The 14,149-nt window shown below is 39.3% G+C and overlaps 1 long non-coding RNA gene across 34 annotated transcripts in view; it reads right to left on the bottom strand.

Moving 5' to 3' along the window:
- Window positions 1–14,149, bottom strand: part of LOC122159351 — a 369,357-nt gene that overhangs the window by 318,449 nt on the left and 36,759 nt on the right. For 27 of the 34 annotated variants that reach the window (XR_006168484.1, XR_006168510.1, XR_006168512.1 and 24 more), the window contains exons 4-6: window positions 12,696–12,772; window positions 3,788–6,833; window positions 925–1,013 (exon numbers count right to left, since the gene is read on the bottom strand). The exons of 1 other annotated variant lie outside the window; for it this stretch is intronic. This is a non-coding gene — a long non-coding RNA (uncharacterized LOC122159351). Of the gene's footprint in view, window positions 1–924; window positions 1,014–2,395; window positions 2,478–3,787; window positions 6,834–12,062; window positions 12,144–12,695; window positions 12,773–14,149 lie in introns of those variants that run through there. 6 more of the 34 variants (XR_006168455.1, XR_006168457.1, XR_006168465.1 and 3 more) reach the window with 5 other exon arrangements.

The raw sequence follows: 14,149 nt of genomic DNA, 5'->3' as shown, positions 1-14,149 counted from the left end.
AAATATGACTTCAAACATTTGACTTAGGATTGTTTGGGATTTTACTCCTTAAAGCCTACAGAACTGTTGAAATATTCATCTTAGGCCCTATGTTCAATGGTTTTGAAAGAGGCAAAGCCAAATGACACCTCCAGAATACAAGTAGTAGTAAGAGATTGGTGTGTTGCTATGAGAACATTTCAAATGATTCCTTGAAAACTGGACTCACAAGCACAATATAAAACGCTGATGATGGCCAGAGTATTTTAGATATGTTCTTTTCCAACAATTTTCAGTGAATTTAAATGCTTTTTTGAATGATGCCTTGATTTCTTTAGAACAAAACCTGCCAATTTTACTTTGATAGAAAATTTAGGAGGCCTTGCTGATATTAACACTTAGCTAATTTAATCCATTTTCACTTTGTCTTTTAATTTTTTTAGTCATTTTCAGCCCAGAACTACAAAATATAAGGACACAAAAAAACATATTCTTAAGATGAGCATCTATCCCAAATCCATCCAGTCTTTTCTGCCAAGCATGTAGGTCAATAACATTTGTTGTAGCACAAGTCTTTAGTTCACATTTTACAGTTAAAGGACTATTTCATGCTTCTACCAAATGAATCCTTGTTTCCCCTTTTCTTTTGCAGAAGGCCTACAGTTTCAAATTTTGCTCTAAAAATGAGCACATCTATGCAGAAAAGGACTCTACTTTTGACTGAAATTCATATGAGCCTCAGGTCACCTGCACAACAAGCTTATTAAAAGATCATTTTTGAATAGCAGTAATAGATATTAATGCACTGTCTGGCCACAGCAAATACAATCACTTTATTCATTTCTTCACGGAAAGCTTACATTTATTCATGCCTCATTAACCTAAAAATCCTTCTAGAATAGTTACTTTTTAAAGCACCAAGACAGTGAGTTAAAGTTTTCTTACCCTAATCAAAGCGATGAAATGCTTCTCTGAATCATTTTATTTTGCAGTATATGCCTCCACCCTATAAGGATGCCTTATGAATATTCTTCCTTATAAGAAGAAAAAAAAAAATGGAATAAAAATTTTTAATTGGATTGACTAGTCTCTTGGACACAAACCAGCCTTATCTGAAACTCAGAAATGCTACTACTATGTTACAAGATAAATGATTTAGAAGTGAAAAATCTTCAAAACATTTGGCAACTTGACATATTGCTCAGGAAACTACTCAGAAAATTGTCCTTGAAGTATCTTCTAAACTACAACAAAAGCTTAGACTAAATCCCAAGCACAATCATTTCATCCATACTAAGGACTTCCATATTCACACTTCTTCTGAAACAACAATTTCTGAAGCATCAAGAAACCAGCCACTCATCTGGTTCTAAATTTGATTGCAATTCTCTGACATTTAAATAGTCACCTTAGCTAAAAGGATTATAAAGGTTTGAAAAAATTCTTACCATGCTGACTGAACAAACATTCAAACGCTCCCTCTTTTAGCCTACACCAGACTGAAAGTGAATGCCATTGCTGAGAGGGAAACAAAAATAAAACTGAAAAAAAAAACCCTATACTTTTTTGCTTTATTTCACCATAGAATTTTATTGAAGATAATGAAATTATCCTTCTCATGAATGCTGACATAATTTGCAGTGTAAATAAACCTACTTTCAGAAGGTGAAAATTCACACAGCTGAGAAAAAAAGGAAATCATCCTACTTTTTCTCCTTCATGACTAACCTGCTATGCAGCTTTCCAATGCTCTTACTAACAATAGCAGACAGGAAGAATGCAGTTCAGCCTAGTTTATGTTCAGGAGCACTGATTTCCTATAATTAATCCTTGCATACAGCATCAAGCCAAAGGAGCAGCAGGGGAAACAATGGAAGTCTTCCATGTGCGTAATAATATTGTTTCTGTCCTCTGAAGATTGTGTCATTAGACAATCTCAATATAAAGACAACTTCAGGAGATAAAGAAAACTAGTGATCTCTGTCTAGAGTAAGAGTGAAATTACAGAACATTTGTGCCACATTTATCACCATGGAATGATTTCTCCCAATTTGTTCCTAGAGATAAATTAAGGCAAAAAAAAAAAAAAAAAAAAAAAAAAAAAAAAAAAGTGGATCTGAAAGGTTTGTAGAAAGGAAATTCTCTAGGCTTTTCTTGAGTTGGTCTTGGCACTTGTAAGCATCTCTATCTCCATACAGGTTGCTGACAGAAAAAGAAGAAAGTTTTCATTTTCCCCGCAGATAATCTATATATTGTCTCGGTGCCATACATTTTTATTAGGACTATCATCATAAAACATGCATCTAAGATGAGAAAGAACAAAAGAGAGAGAGCAGAACAGAGGAAAGATGTTCTTTGATTAAAATACTGATTGAAATTAGGGAAATCAGGGTTAATCTCTATATTTCATACATACCTCCCCGTACAACTGCAGATTCCGTGATCTACCCTTTTTTTCTTTTTAGCATAATTGTCTTATATAGTAAGCATATGAACTCCTAAACATTAACATAAGATTTTCAGTCAGATTTTGCTTGCACTAGATTTATATGGGGAGTGGGCTCATCGGTAACGCATAAAAGTAATAATAGTTGGCCAGAGAGGAAACATTAAAATGAGAAGAACAGAAAAGTATGTTTAACTCAATTGCTTTATGTACAGACATGCATCTAAAATAGTTCTCATGTTTTACACATGCAATCAAAACGTATTTTAGCAAACAAACAAACAAAAAAAAGGCATGCAAACCAACGTATCTAACCAGTGTTAAATAATACGTTATGCATATGAACAAGAACATTGCCCCTCTAAAGCAACACATTTGTTCCTTTGCTGTATTTCTCATCCAAAGAAAGAATTCACTTTATGGAACAAGAACACTAACAAAAAACAATAAATAGACTAGTGAGATGCAAGCCCGATGAAACTGCACAACTCATGCATAGGAGAGTTAAGTGGTGATGACACACAGGCTGCACTACACCAAAGAGAATGGTCATAGCATACAATTAATGCATATACACAGTATTTGTTCCTTCTTCATATTCTTGGACCTTGAACCTAACCACTTTGATGTTTATTACTTTACCGTTTTACTAGTTATAAAATTAACTAATCTGTCCGCAACAGTTAGCATCTGTTATTTTAAGCAATCTTTGTGAGAAGCATGGAACATAAAATTTAAACTGCATGGTTGAAGTATAATGACAATTGCATGTAAATAAGCACAGAGACTCACCCGTGTAACAAAACACAACGTCCTGACCAAAGAATGTCAGGAGGCCATTTTGTCCTTGCTTACAGCACGTAACAACTGGAGATTATTGGGATTCCTCCCAGTTTCATAATTATCCAGCATAATGTCTTAGGGGAACGCATTTGAAGAAGAGAGATCTTGATGGAGAGATAGGCACGTGTGAGTTGACTAATGGTAAATGACCAATGTATGGTTGATATACTCCAGACTCTATAGCCTTTTGATGTTGTTTGTAAGAATGAAGGCATCTACTTGTGTGTTTAAAATTGCAATAAACCCCCTAATTTAGAGTTGCTTCTTTCAACATTTCTAAATGCAGGAGGCTAAAAGCTTCAAAGTAACCAGCTTCTCTCACAGAGATCCAAGGTTAAGCAAATAAAGTTCCTAAAGTCTCACTAGCTACTATCAGCAATAAAAAAAACAAAACCAAAAAACCAACCAACAACAAAACAAAAAAACAACAGCCATATAATGATAGATACAGCCACATAAAAGCAACCAGACTGAAGAAAACTGGGACAGCTTATCAAACTGAAGGGAGTAAAGAAATACCTGTTCAACATCAATTCTGATTCAGAATCTTTATCCACTTCTTTACTTTTGTTTCCTTTTAGCCTAAGAAAGGCACAAATAATTGGTGTGTAACTGGTGTACAACAAGTTCTAGTTATGACATTAGAAGTGATTTAATTTCTGAGGTGTAGAAAATTTAAAAACTTGTTTAAATTATGCAAAAATTAAGACAACCATAGTATTACACTACCATCACCGATAGCACTTTATTTTCTAAGGACATTCTCAAAACCTGCTATAAACACCAATGCATGAGCCAGCGAGGCAGCCAAATGTTATAACTTCTCTTTATAACTCAATTTGGTGATGAAGAATGAAGAACTAAGACAAGAAAGAAAAAAAAAACACCTACTCAGGTCTCCTTAATCCCAAAGCCTCAGCTATCCTTCCCCAGTAATGGAGATCTCAAGCTAAGAACAAAAGGAAAAGTTTTGCGATGTACCCATAATAGGCTCTGCTGAGGAAAGCAGCTGAAGCAGAATGGAAAAACTGCCCAGGAGATAGCAGTGTAAACAGAGGTAAGAAGGCTCCTGCCTTATCTGAGGGAGAGGAAGAACAGCACAATATTTCAGAGTCTCAACTCTGCCAACAGGCTCAGGCCGGACAGCTCATCAGATCTGGTGCACTTCTACATGAACATTGCCAAAAATGCTGTAGGAAAGGACACAACGGTTGCACTGCTCATCTGGGTGAGCATGGGCAGTGACTGCCTCAAGTGACCCCAATACTGCCAGGGAAGAAAAAGAGAAAAATAGCACAAAACTTGACTCATCTTTCTTGTGTAGACATACCTCGTGTGCAAAGCAGGGGTTCAGCAAAGTGGGGCTCAAATTGAGGCTTAATCTCAATGGATTTTTGAGACCCATTCCACAGGTATTTTATTCTTTCAAGTTATTATTTAAAGATCATAAAATGGCATCTGTATTTAATTCAGTATTGCAGGTGTTTCCTGTGGGGACTTGCAAGCAGATGACTATACAGTGGGGATTTCTGGATTTTCTAGTTGCCCAGGTAATTGTGAAAAGTGACTGAAACATGAAAATTAAATTACATGACACAGCCACAAAATGCGTTGTTCTGTAAATTTCTAGAGATTTATCCCTTTCAGGAGCTGCTAGAATTCAGCATTTCAGGATGATGGCATATGCTTTCTTCCCCATTGCTCTAAGAGTTAATCATTAGACAATTACCAGTAATGGTCAAAATACTGAGAACAGAGGGAGCATTTTCTGTCAAAAGTCTGGGAAAATGACATAATGCAAAGTCCAAACTACATCAGCACAGGGAGATGAAAAACTCTAGTCCATTCCCACTGAGATAGCCTCAAAACATACAAAGCAGTTCCTAATTTGTTTGAGAATGCACTTCAGGTTTCATTTTAATAGTCACTAAGTACATGCAAACAGACATACCATAATTAAGGTGATCAATCTGCAAAAAAGAATGCACATAAAAAGAACAAGAAGGCACATAAAAAGAACATATACACTTAGAAGAGTTAAGTAATCATAATAATAATTATTAATTGCATTATAATTAATAATTATAAGGTCATAGATGCCTGGCTGTTCTTTTGCAAGCAGCTTAAAATCATTTCCAGGTACTTCTTTTAGTTATGCAACAGAAAGGTATTCCTGAAACAGCTTTAGAGCAGCAAATCCCATTTCAGTTAAAAAAAAGTATACTTTTTTTCCACAGAATAGCAAACCCCAACTGGAGCATTTAACTATCTCACAGTAAGATGCATTATGACTGAACCTTGACAGACCTGGAGATGAGGAAACATTCTGTAATGAAGATTTTAATTATTTGGGTTTTCGTTATGATTAAATTGGAAGCTAAATTAATGTTGTGCATGCATGTAAATAAGTAATGTTCTATGCTAAATAATTACAGGCAAGTACGTATAACGGGTTTTCTGGGTCAAAAAACTTTTTTTTCCCACCAGTTCTATTCTCAAACACTCTTGGAGGCAGGCACTGCAACTGCTAACTTAGAGAAGGGTAAAGTAAGCACCAGGTTTACAAACTTGCCCAAAAGTCACTTGGAGGCAATGGCAGCATGGAGAGCAAAGCCTGACTCCGGCTCTCCAGTCTGTTTTGCTGCCAGTGGGCAAGAACTCACAACAAGGTCTGCTGCAGAGTATCAGAGGTGGTACATTTGTGTCATGCTGACCCAGCAGCATGCAGAGCCACTTGTATGTGCAGGGCAGTTGAGCAAACACCACTGTTTCACCCTCAATGGCTGGAGGAACGGGGTTGTGCAGGGGCAGCATGAGAGGGGAACTGGCTCTCACAGATAGTACCCTGAAATGGATTTTATAAGATGAATGCCAGGATAAGATGAACACAAGTACTCTATGTTGCGTATTTATCCAAATTAAAGACTGCGATGCCAGGAAGTTCTCCATCTATCTATCTAAATGAATAAACAGATGATTTTGAAATAAAATAACTATACTATCACAGGCCTAAAGTCTTTTCTCCATCTCACGCATTATAAAAACAAACAGGAAAATAACATTTTTACATATTCATCTGCAGCTCCAGCTTTTTCTCTCATGAAGTCATACAAGCATATAATACACTTACATCACTGCCAAAATTCAAGACCTATAAATAAGGCTACAACTTTTTAGTTCAAATTGAAATATGGGATTCTATTGAAAAGACAGGGAGGAAAATGGAAAATGTAAAAAAAATAAACCATGTCCCTTCTTTACAGGCATTGTAGTATGGTTAGACAGTAACCAAATGATGTCAAAAAAGGAAAAAAGAAAATAACCAGAGAATTATGATTTTGGGATGAGGATATAAACAGCAGGAACAGACGAGCAGTTAAAAATAAAGAGCCTATTATATTCAAATGAAACAAAGAACGAAGAAAGAAAATAATAGACTATAAAAACGTATCTGTTAGCAAGGCTGTTTGGGGACTGAACGTTTTCCCTGTGAGGTTCTCAGGAAGTACCAGGCACCCTCCAGGTTTAAAGCTTTCATCCCTGGGCTCCCAGCTATATTGGTTTCCTGTATAAAAGGAATTGAGACGAGAAGAAAACATTTGACCAACTGCCCCGGCAATCATACAGTGTTTTATACTTTGTGGAGCCTGGCCTAACACAACAAAACTGAGTATTGTTACAGAGAACTCAAAGAGTCCAACCAATTACATCCCTTCATGGGTTCGGCTACACTCGCCTTTGATCACCAGCTCTAACTACCAGCAGTAAAACAAACAAATCTGCAGACAGCATCAATAAACCTTGCAGTGGGAGGGAACAGAGATACTCTGTGCCATGTTGGCTTTTTTTTTTTTTTTTTTTTTTTTTTTTTTTTCCAAAATCCCCAGCAAAAATATCTACTGGCTGTCCTCCACAACTCACAGGCAGATTCAAAGCCAGAGATGAGTGCCTTTTCTCACTTTTAAAAGCCAGCCAGATGGCATAAAGCAGAATATTTAGTATGCATATTTAGAAAAGTCTCTAACCCAGGCAAAATCCAGTATGCTAATTACCAGGAATTCCTCTGTGCCCTTATTAAACTCTGGGTTTACACATACATACACATGTAATACACATGTCCATCCGTGACACAATAGGTGGTAGAAACATTTCCCTTTTTACTTCGGTGTTTGCTTACTGTGTCCATTCCCCCCTGAGGAACTTCCTGCTAAACACAGACTGAAAATGGCTTCTATCTGTGCTAATACTTCACCATAATCCCACAGTGCAGTACTTAGGCAGTGAAGTGGTTTGGGGTGACTGCATGTTGAACATTGCTCACCTCACAGTGTAACACGGGCTTTGTGTTCCCACAAGGCAGAAGTTCAACAAAGCAGACCTCCCATACCCAAGCAGCCTTTTCAAGCTTCGAGGCAGCGCTTCAGCATAAAACCACAGTGGTTTTCATCATTCAGAACAGACAGGTTGAAAGCAGAGATCTGAACAGAAGATTAGGAAAGGCAGTCTGGTCCAGCAGCTAAGCCACCAGCCTAGGACACACAGATCCCATCTCTGCCTGCAACACAGTCTGCATCCAGGCACAAAATCACAACAGCCTCAAGCTTTAGAAATATACAGAGCCTGTATGACCTTGAGACCATCTAGATTCAGGCATCAAACTACCTTTGAGGGTCTGAGGCTTGTTTACTTTGTGCTGCAATCACTGTCTACACAATAAGAGATAACATTTCCCTATCTCACAGAGAGAACCGAATGCCCAGTATGATCAGGACACCCTGCACACTAAGCTAGGTGCTACTTTGCTTTGGAAAGGCAAGAAAGCAGAACTGAGGCTTCACATCAACCTCATAACTAACCTGAGAGGGAAATGGTCTGAGTAAAAGCAGGGGACTGCAACCTCACAGACAGGCGAAAGATGAACTAAAATCCTATCTCTTATCCTTATATTTTTGGGCAGATATTTCTTAATAACCAGTGGGTGCTAACTGAGCTCTGTGCCCACTGTTTGCTTTGTCTGGCACATGATTCAATCCCTGCCACAGTGTAAAGCACTCGATTCATTTAGCTGACTCTCCCCAACTGGCAGAGCCAGTCCTCCCTCCCTCTCATCCAGCTCTGCTGCTTTACACACCTCACAGGGCATTTCGCTTGGGAGAAGTATTGCTCCCATGGCTGACTGGCAGAATTCCTGTCTCTCATGTGTAAAATACAGGCAAGACAATGATTTTTTTTTCTTTTAACCACAACAACCAGAAAATAAGGATTTATTTAAAAATTTCCATGATCTCTTCATGTAAAGGTTTGCATGCTATTATTTAAATAAGTCTCTAGCAGCCATGCCAATTCAAAACGTAGGATGGGAGAATATGGAGGAACATACCTTGCACGGCAATGGGAGGTAATTCTGAGTTGGGTTCAGCTTTCAGCTGACTATAAACTTGGCACGTTATCACCTATCTTCCCACTGCCCCTGCTCCCCTTGCACAAAGAATCACAAAATCGCTGAGGTTGGAAAATACCTCTAAATATCTCTCAGATTATCTAGTCCAACTGTCCACCTACCACCAATATTGCCTGCTAAACTATGTACCTCACTGCCACATCTTTCTTAAACACCTCCAGGGACAGTGACTCCACCACACCTCCCTAGGCAGCCTGTTTCAATGTCCAACCATTCTTTGGAGTTTTTCCTAATATCCAACCTGAACTTCCCCTAGCACAACTTGGGGCCCTTTTCTCTCATTCTACCGCTATGATCCAGGTGGCAAATTACCCAGATCATCTTTTATCTCATCATTTGGTTTAGCTATTCAGAAGATAATCTGGGAAGTGACAAATTTATTTTACTGGGAGGATCTATGGCCCCTTGCACAAGAACATAGTGAGCAAACACCTAGACCATTACTATTAAAATACAGCCAAGGCCTTTTTCACTTAAGTAGTGCTGCTTATATCTGAATGAAAAAGTAAAGCATGCCAAACAGATAGCAAAAGCCAAAATACATGGGTGATAGCCAAGAAGGCAGCTCAAGCTTCCTAATTTACAATCTGTTAAATTCACATCTTTATACCATTTAAAAGATTCTACATAACTGTGGGAATACAAGAAAAACTGTTCAGAGCTGTAGCTGTGGAGCAAGATAAACAGCATGTAACTTCTAAGCATACCTCCATGACAAAAGAAGAAACAAAGCAATAAGGAGAAAAATAAATAAACCACAGAATGAAGATGGAGTAGAAATGAAAACTAAAGCCTTATGCAGAAATTGGGTAGGTCACACAGTATCCAAAGCAAGTATATATATACCTAAATAATTACATCCCTAAAATAAATTGGAAATGCAGTAGTGCAAGAGTGAGACACCAGATGAAATTGCATCTAACGTGCTGATTCATGCTAACGCAGAAAATCTGTTTGTTACTATACCGGTTGATGTCAGGCTGCATTTTATTCAAACCAATAAAATCTTTTGTGTGGTCTCTTGACCTCACTAATTACTTAATTTACATTTTAGACAATAATGCCGCTTAGTAATGTAAAAAGGAAGTGTTCCCACCCCGGAGTGTTATCCCTGCATCTCCTCTGAAGAAACTTTAGACTGGAGAATGCTGCAAGTGAATAGGAGTTCACAACGAACCAGCTCCTAATCATCACTCTTAACTGGTTGACCTATGGAGTATTTAAGGTTTTACATATCAATCGTAACCAGCTTGCCCAGAGAAGGCAAAATCTCCAGTTATTCTGGATTTACATGATCCTACGGAGAAGCAAGTCTGTCCGAAGCACGCTTGGGGGAACCAGGATGCAATCAAAAAATATGCAGACACTTTTCATTTAAAACTCTTGCATTTAAAACCCCGAAGTCACCTCCACGGGTGTGGTGGTCAAATGCCAGTACAGTACTTAAAGGAACAGAGGCTGGGACCACTGTGCAGCATTATAATCTCGCATCTTCAGCAAAACCTTACTGTTCTAAACCTTACTGTACTACAGACAGAAACTGCATAGCCTGGATAAAAAACATGATGTCCTTAAAGCCATTCTATCTTTCTCATACCAGAGTAAGCTTCAGAAGAAGCTGCTTCCATCTACTTTCTAATATCATCTTATCTATACATAGTATCTCTCACCTGCAGAGCCTATAATCCTTTCCAAAATCTATGCTGGCATTACTACTGTGGCACAAATGAAGAATTAAATACACAGAGATGGAGTTGAAGCCAGTAGCCTGGTTTTTCAATTCCCTGTTTTCCTTCCAGTCACTATAAAGTGTTGTGCTGAGATAGTACATATAATAGTATATATTATTAAATTATTATTGCCACTTTCGGTGATATTTGTAGAGTCATGGCAGTCAGGTGAAATCCCTGGTAACTAGAAAAAAGGCTAGACACACTTGAGGGATGGGACACCATCCAGAGAGACCTGGACAGGCTTGAGCAGTGGGCTGCCCAAGCGAACACCATGACGTTCTACAAAACCAAGTGCAAGGTCTTGTGTCTGTGTTGTAGCGACCTCCACTATCATTATGAGCTGGGGGATGTAAGGATGGAGCACAGCTCTGCCAAGAAGAATCTGGGGTTACTAGTAGATGGGAGGCAGGACATGAGCCAGCAGTGTACTCTCACAACCCAGAAAGCCAACAGTATCCTGGGCTGCACCAAAAGCAGCATGGCCAGCAGGTTGAGAGAGATAATCCTGTCCCACTCTTCTACACTGGTGAGGCCTCACCTGGAGAACTGCATCCAGATGTGGAGTCCTAAGCACAGGAGAGATGTGGACCTGTGTAGAGTGCATCCAGAGGAGGGCAACAAAAATGATCCAAAGGACAGAACATCTTGCCTATGAGGACAGGCTGAGAAAGCTAGGGCTGTTTAACTTGAGGAAGAGAAGGCACCAGGGACATCAGATAGCGGCCTTTCAGTATCTAAAGGGGAACTACAGGAAAGATGGGGACAGGATCTTTAGCAGGGTCTGTTGTGATAGGACAAGGGGAAATGGTTTCAAACTAGAAGAGTGGTGATTTAGACTAGGTATAAGAAAAAAAACATTTTTACAATAGGGGTGGCAAAGCACTGAAACAGGTTACCATGAGAGGCAGTGGACACCCTGTCCCTGGAGACACTCAAGGTCAGGCTGGATGGGGCTCTGAGCAACCTGATGTATCCATAGGTGCCTCTCTTCAGTGAAGGAGAGTTGGACTAGATGGCCTTTGAGGTTTCCTTCCAACTCAAACTATGTTTTTGAATTGTTTGTACTTGCATTGGAAACAAGACTTGGACATGTTACATTTGCTTTTTATTTCTGCTCTATATTGAGGAAATGTTCCTCAGATGGTTCCTGGGAGCCAACTGATCATAACGATGAAACTCTTTCAAATTTGCCAATTCCTGGATTTTTCTGGTTGTTTCTTTTTCCTGCTCATATGATGCTGCATTCCTCCACAGTCACAGAGCAAATCCCACTGTAGCATATAGAGGAATGTTTCCTTCAGCTTACAGCATGCAACTGCGAACATATTTCAACTCTCAGAGGTGCCAAAAGCAGCTCATACCATATGAGTGAAGAGGGCTCAACCCTTTTACAAAGGAGACCATGAAGTTCCCACCCCTACAACTGTAGTTTTTCCCCACTAACAACCCAGATTATAAAAAGTTGGGGAAAATTTAATACATTTTAAGTTACTCTGGTTCACAAATTTAGCAAAACTGCAGAGAAGGCAAGTAAGAAGCAATTGTTACCTTGGATACAAAAAATAAGGTACATGTAGAGAATTTTTAAAAGAGCACATACCATAAAACACTGGATAAGACTGAAACCTACTACAGTGGGCTTTTGCAGAGACATTCAAGACAGGTCTTCGTCAGTTCAGAAAAACTCCTTGTAGAATAAGTCCCTTGGTAACTATTATCACTTGGATGCCACTTACAGCACAGAAGTCCTGCTTCCCTGCAGCTGTGAGGGTGTCCATATAAGGCAGTGCTGTGCACACCACACTTCCTGCACTCTTTCTATATCTGCTATCCCATCAGATAGAATATAGGGTAAGAGGGTTGAGATGGATTTTCAGTTAGGAACACTACAGTTTTTCTGACCAAAGCACATTTGTATTGTCATTAGTTGTGTTTGGTCAACACATCTATGGAGACTGCAAACACAGTGTAATTTTCCTCTAGTGTGTACACAGAGCAAGGCACAGCAGTGCTCCTATCATGATTGCAGCCTCCTGATATTTCTGCAGGGCAAACACAGTAATATTAACAATTAGTCATTGACTCAGATAAGGCTCTCAAAGTTATATATTCCCCATTCAAATCACTGAGGTTGCATGGTGGTATAAAAACCTCTGACAGTAAGTTATAGCACTCTTCCATAACCCCAGGATACATGTTCCCACCTTTTCACATGGCCAGGACTAACACTTACTAATCTGATCTCCTAGGAAGAAGGTTCACAGAGCTCAGCACTTCTTTTTCAGGTTACTTTCTGGCTGGATCAGTTCCCTGGAACAGTGCAATGGAGAATCATGTGAGCACTGGTGCTGGTGTAGAAGAAGGGATAATATTACTGCATGTGGGAAGCAGAGAAAGAATGAGATTGGTGCATAACCTGATGTGGCATATGCCAGAAAGCTTGATTAAAAGGGAAAGCTTTGACCATCATGAACCAAAGGGTAGTCACAGCCTTGGTCTGAAGTTCTCTGCAAAAATCCATAGGAAAAAAAAATGCATAACCAAGCTGTGAAGAGAGGGAAGATCAAAGTTCTCCAGTAGGCATGTGTTTGGCAGATAGTGATAACCCCCGGGCAATGATAAAGCAAGAGCAACTGCCAGAAATAAACTGCTACACACAGGAGGACTCCTTCCAAACACCTATGCTCAGCCCCTAAAAATTAAACATAATTTAGTGATCTCTGACAACCCCTTCATCTCAGGTGCTGCTCCCCCACAGGAGGAACCTAGGGGCAGGAGCCAGCTGGGAGGAGTCGCTGTGCTGCTCAGAGGTTCCTGTTGCACACAGAACTGACCAGCAAGACACTACAGGAGACCAACTTCTCTCAGATATTTTCAGCAGTACTGCAGCTATATCAGGCTCCAAGTACAACCCTTTTGCCTGCAAAGCCTTCACATGGCCCTAAACACCAGCTGCCCCAAAAGAAAATTGAATGTAATTTTATTGGTAGGCTTCTCAGAGAAGCTTTTCATTTTTAAGATATACATAAATTCATTTGGTTATCAAAATGTACCTCTTAACAGAAATGGCCATCAAGAGTAGAGAGTAGTGAAAAGCTGTAATAGCGAGCTGCAATTCGTATTTACCAGAATACTCAGAGCTGTTTAAAGAAAGGTTCAAGCACAGGTAATTCCTCTCTTACACAGAGCTGAGTCTAACTAGCATTTCAGGAGAAAACCTGCCCAAAACATTTGCAAGCAGTCCCACAGTCAGAACAACAGGGAATAAATAAGTTTCTCTAGACAAGAGGCTTGTCTCCTAGCTGCAGATAGTTTGGGCAGTTTCCAGCAATGCAAGGCAGAAAGTGCAAGGTTCAGCAGGGTGCTCTGGAGATGGGAAACCAACCAAGGTCAGTGCCAAACAACTGTGATGATGTTTTCCAGGGTACCTACCTTAAACCTTAACATAACTTTCAATTTAAACTGATCTACATTGGTTGTATGTTATTATGAACAGCCAAAGTTGCTTATCCTGGGAAGATTCCCTAGCTAGCTTTGGCTCAGGCTCATTTCTGAGCACAGGGACATGAGGACCAGAGTTTGACTGTAAATTGTATCTCAACAGCTATCAGTCAGAAAGCTACCATACTACAGAGTCTGTTCCAAGCAGTTAAAATTTTCCCCCTCAAACAACTCAAGTTAAATTTC

The sequence above is a fragment of the Centrocercus urophasianus genome, unplaced genomic scaffold (genome assembly GCF_019232065.1).
Source record: "Centrocercus urophasianus isolate 14NV4802_14NV808 unplaced genomic scaffold, USGS_Curo_1.0 seq_10, whole genome shotgun sequence".
NCBI classification, from domain to species: domain Eukaryota; kingdom Metazoa; phylum Chordata; class Aves; order Galliformes; family Phasianidae; genus Centrocercus; species Centrocercus urophasianus.
Note: the sequence above shows the minus strand (reverse complement) of the source record. Positions and strands in the feature narration are given on the sequence as shown.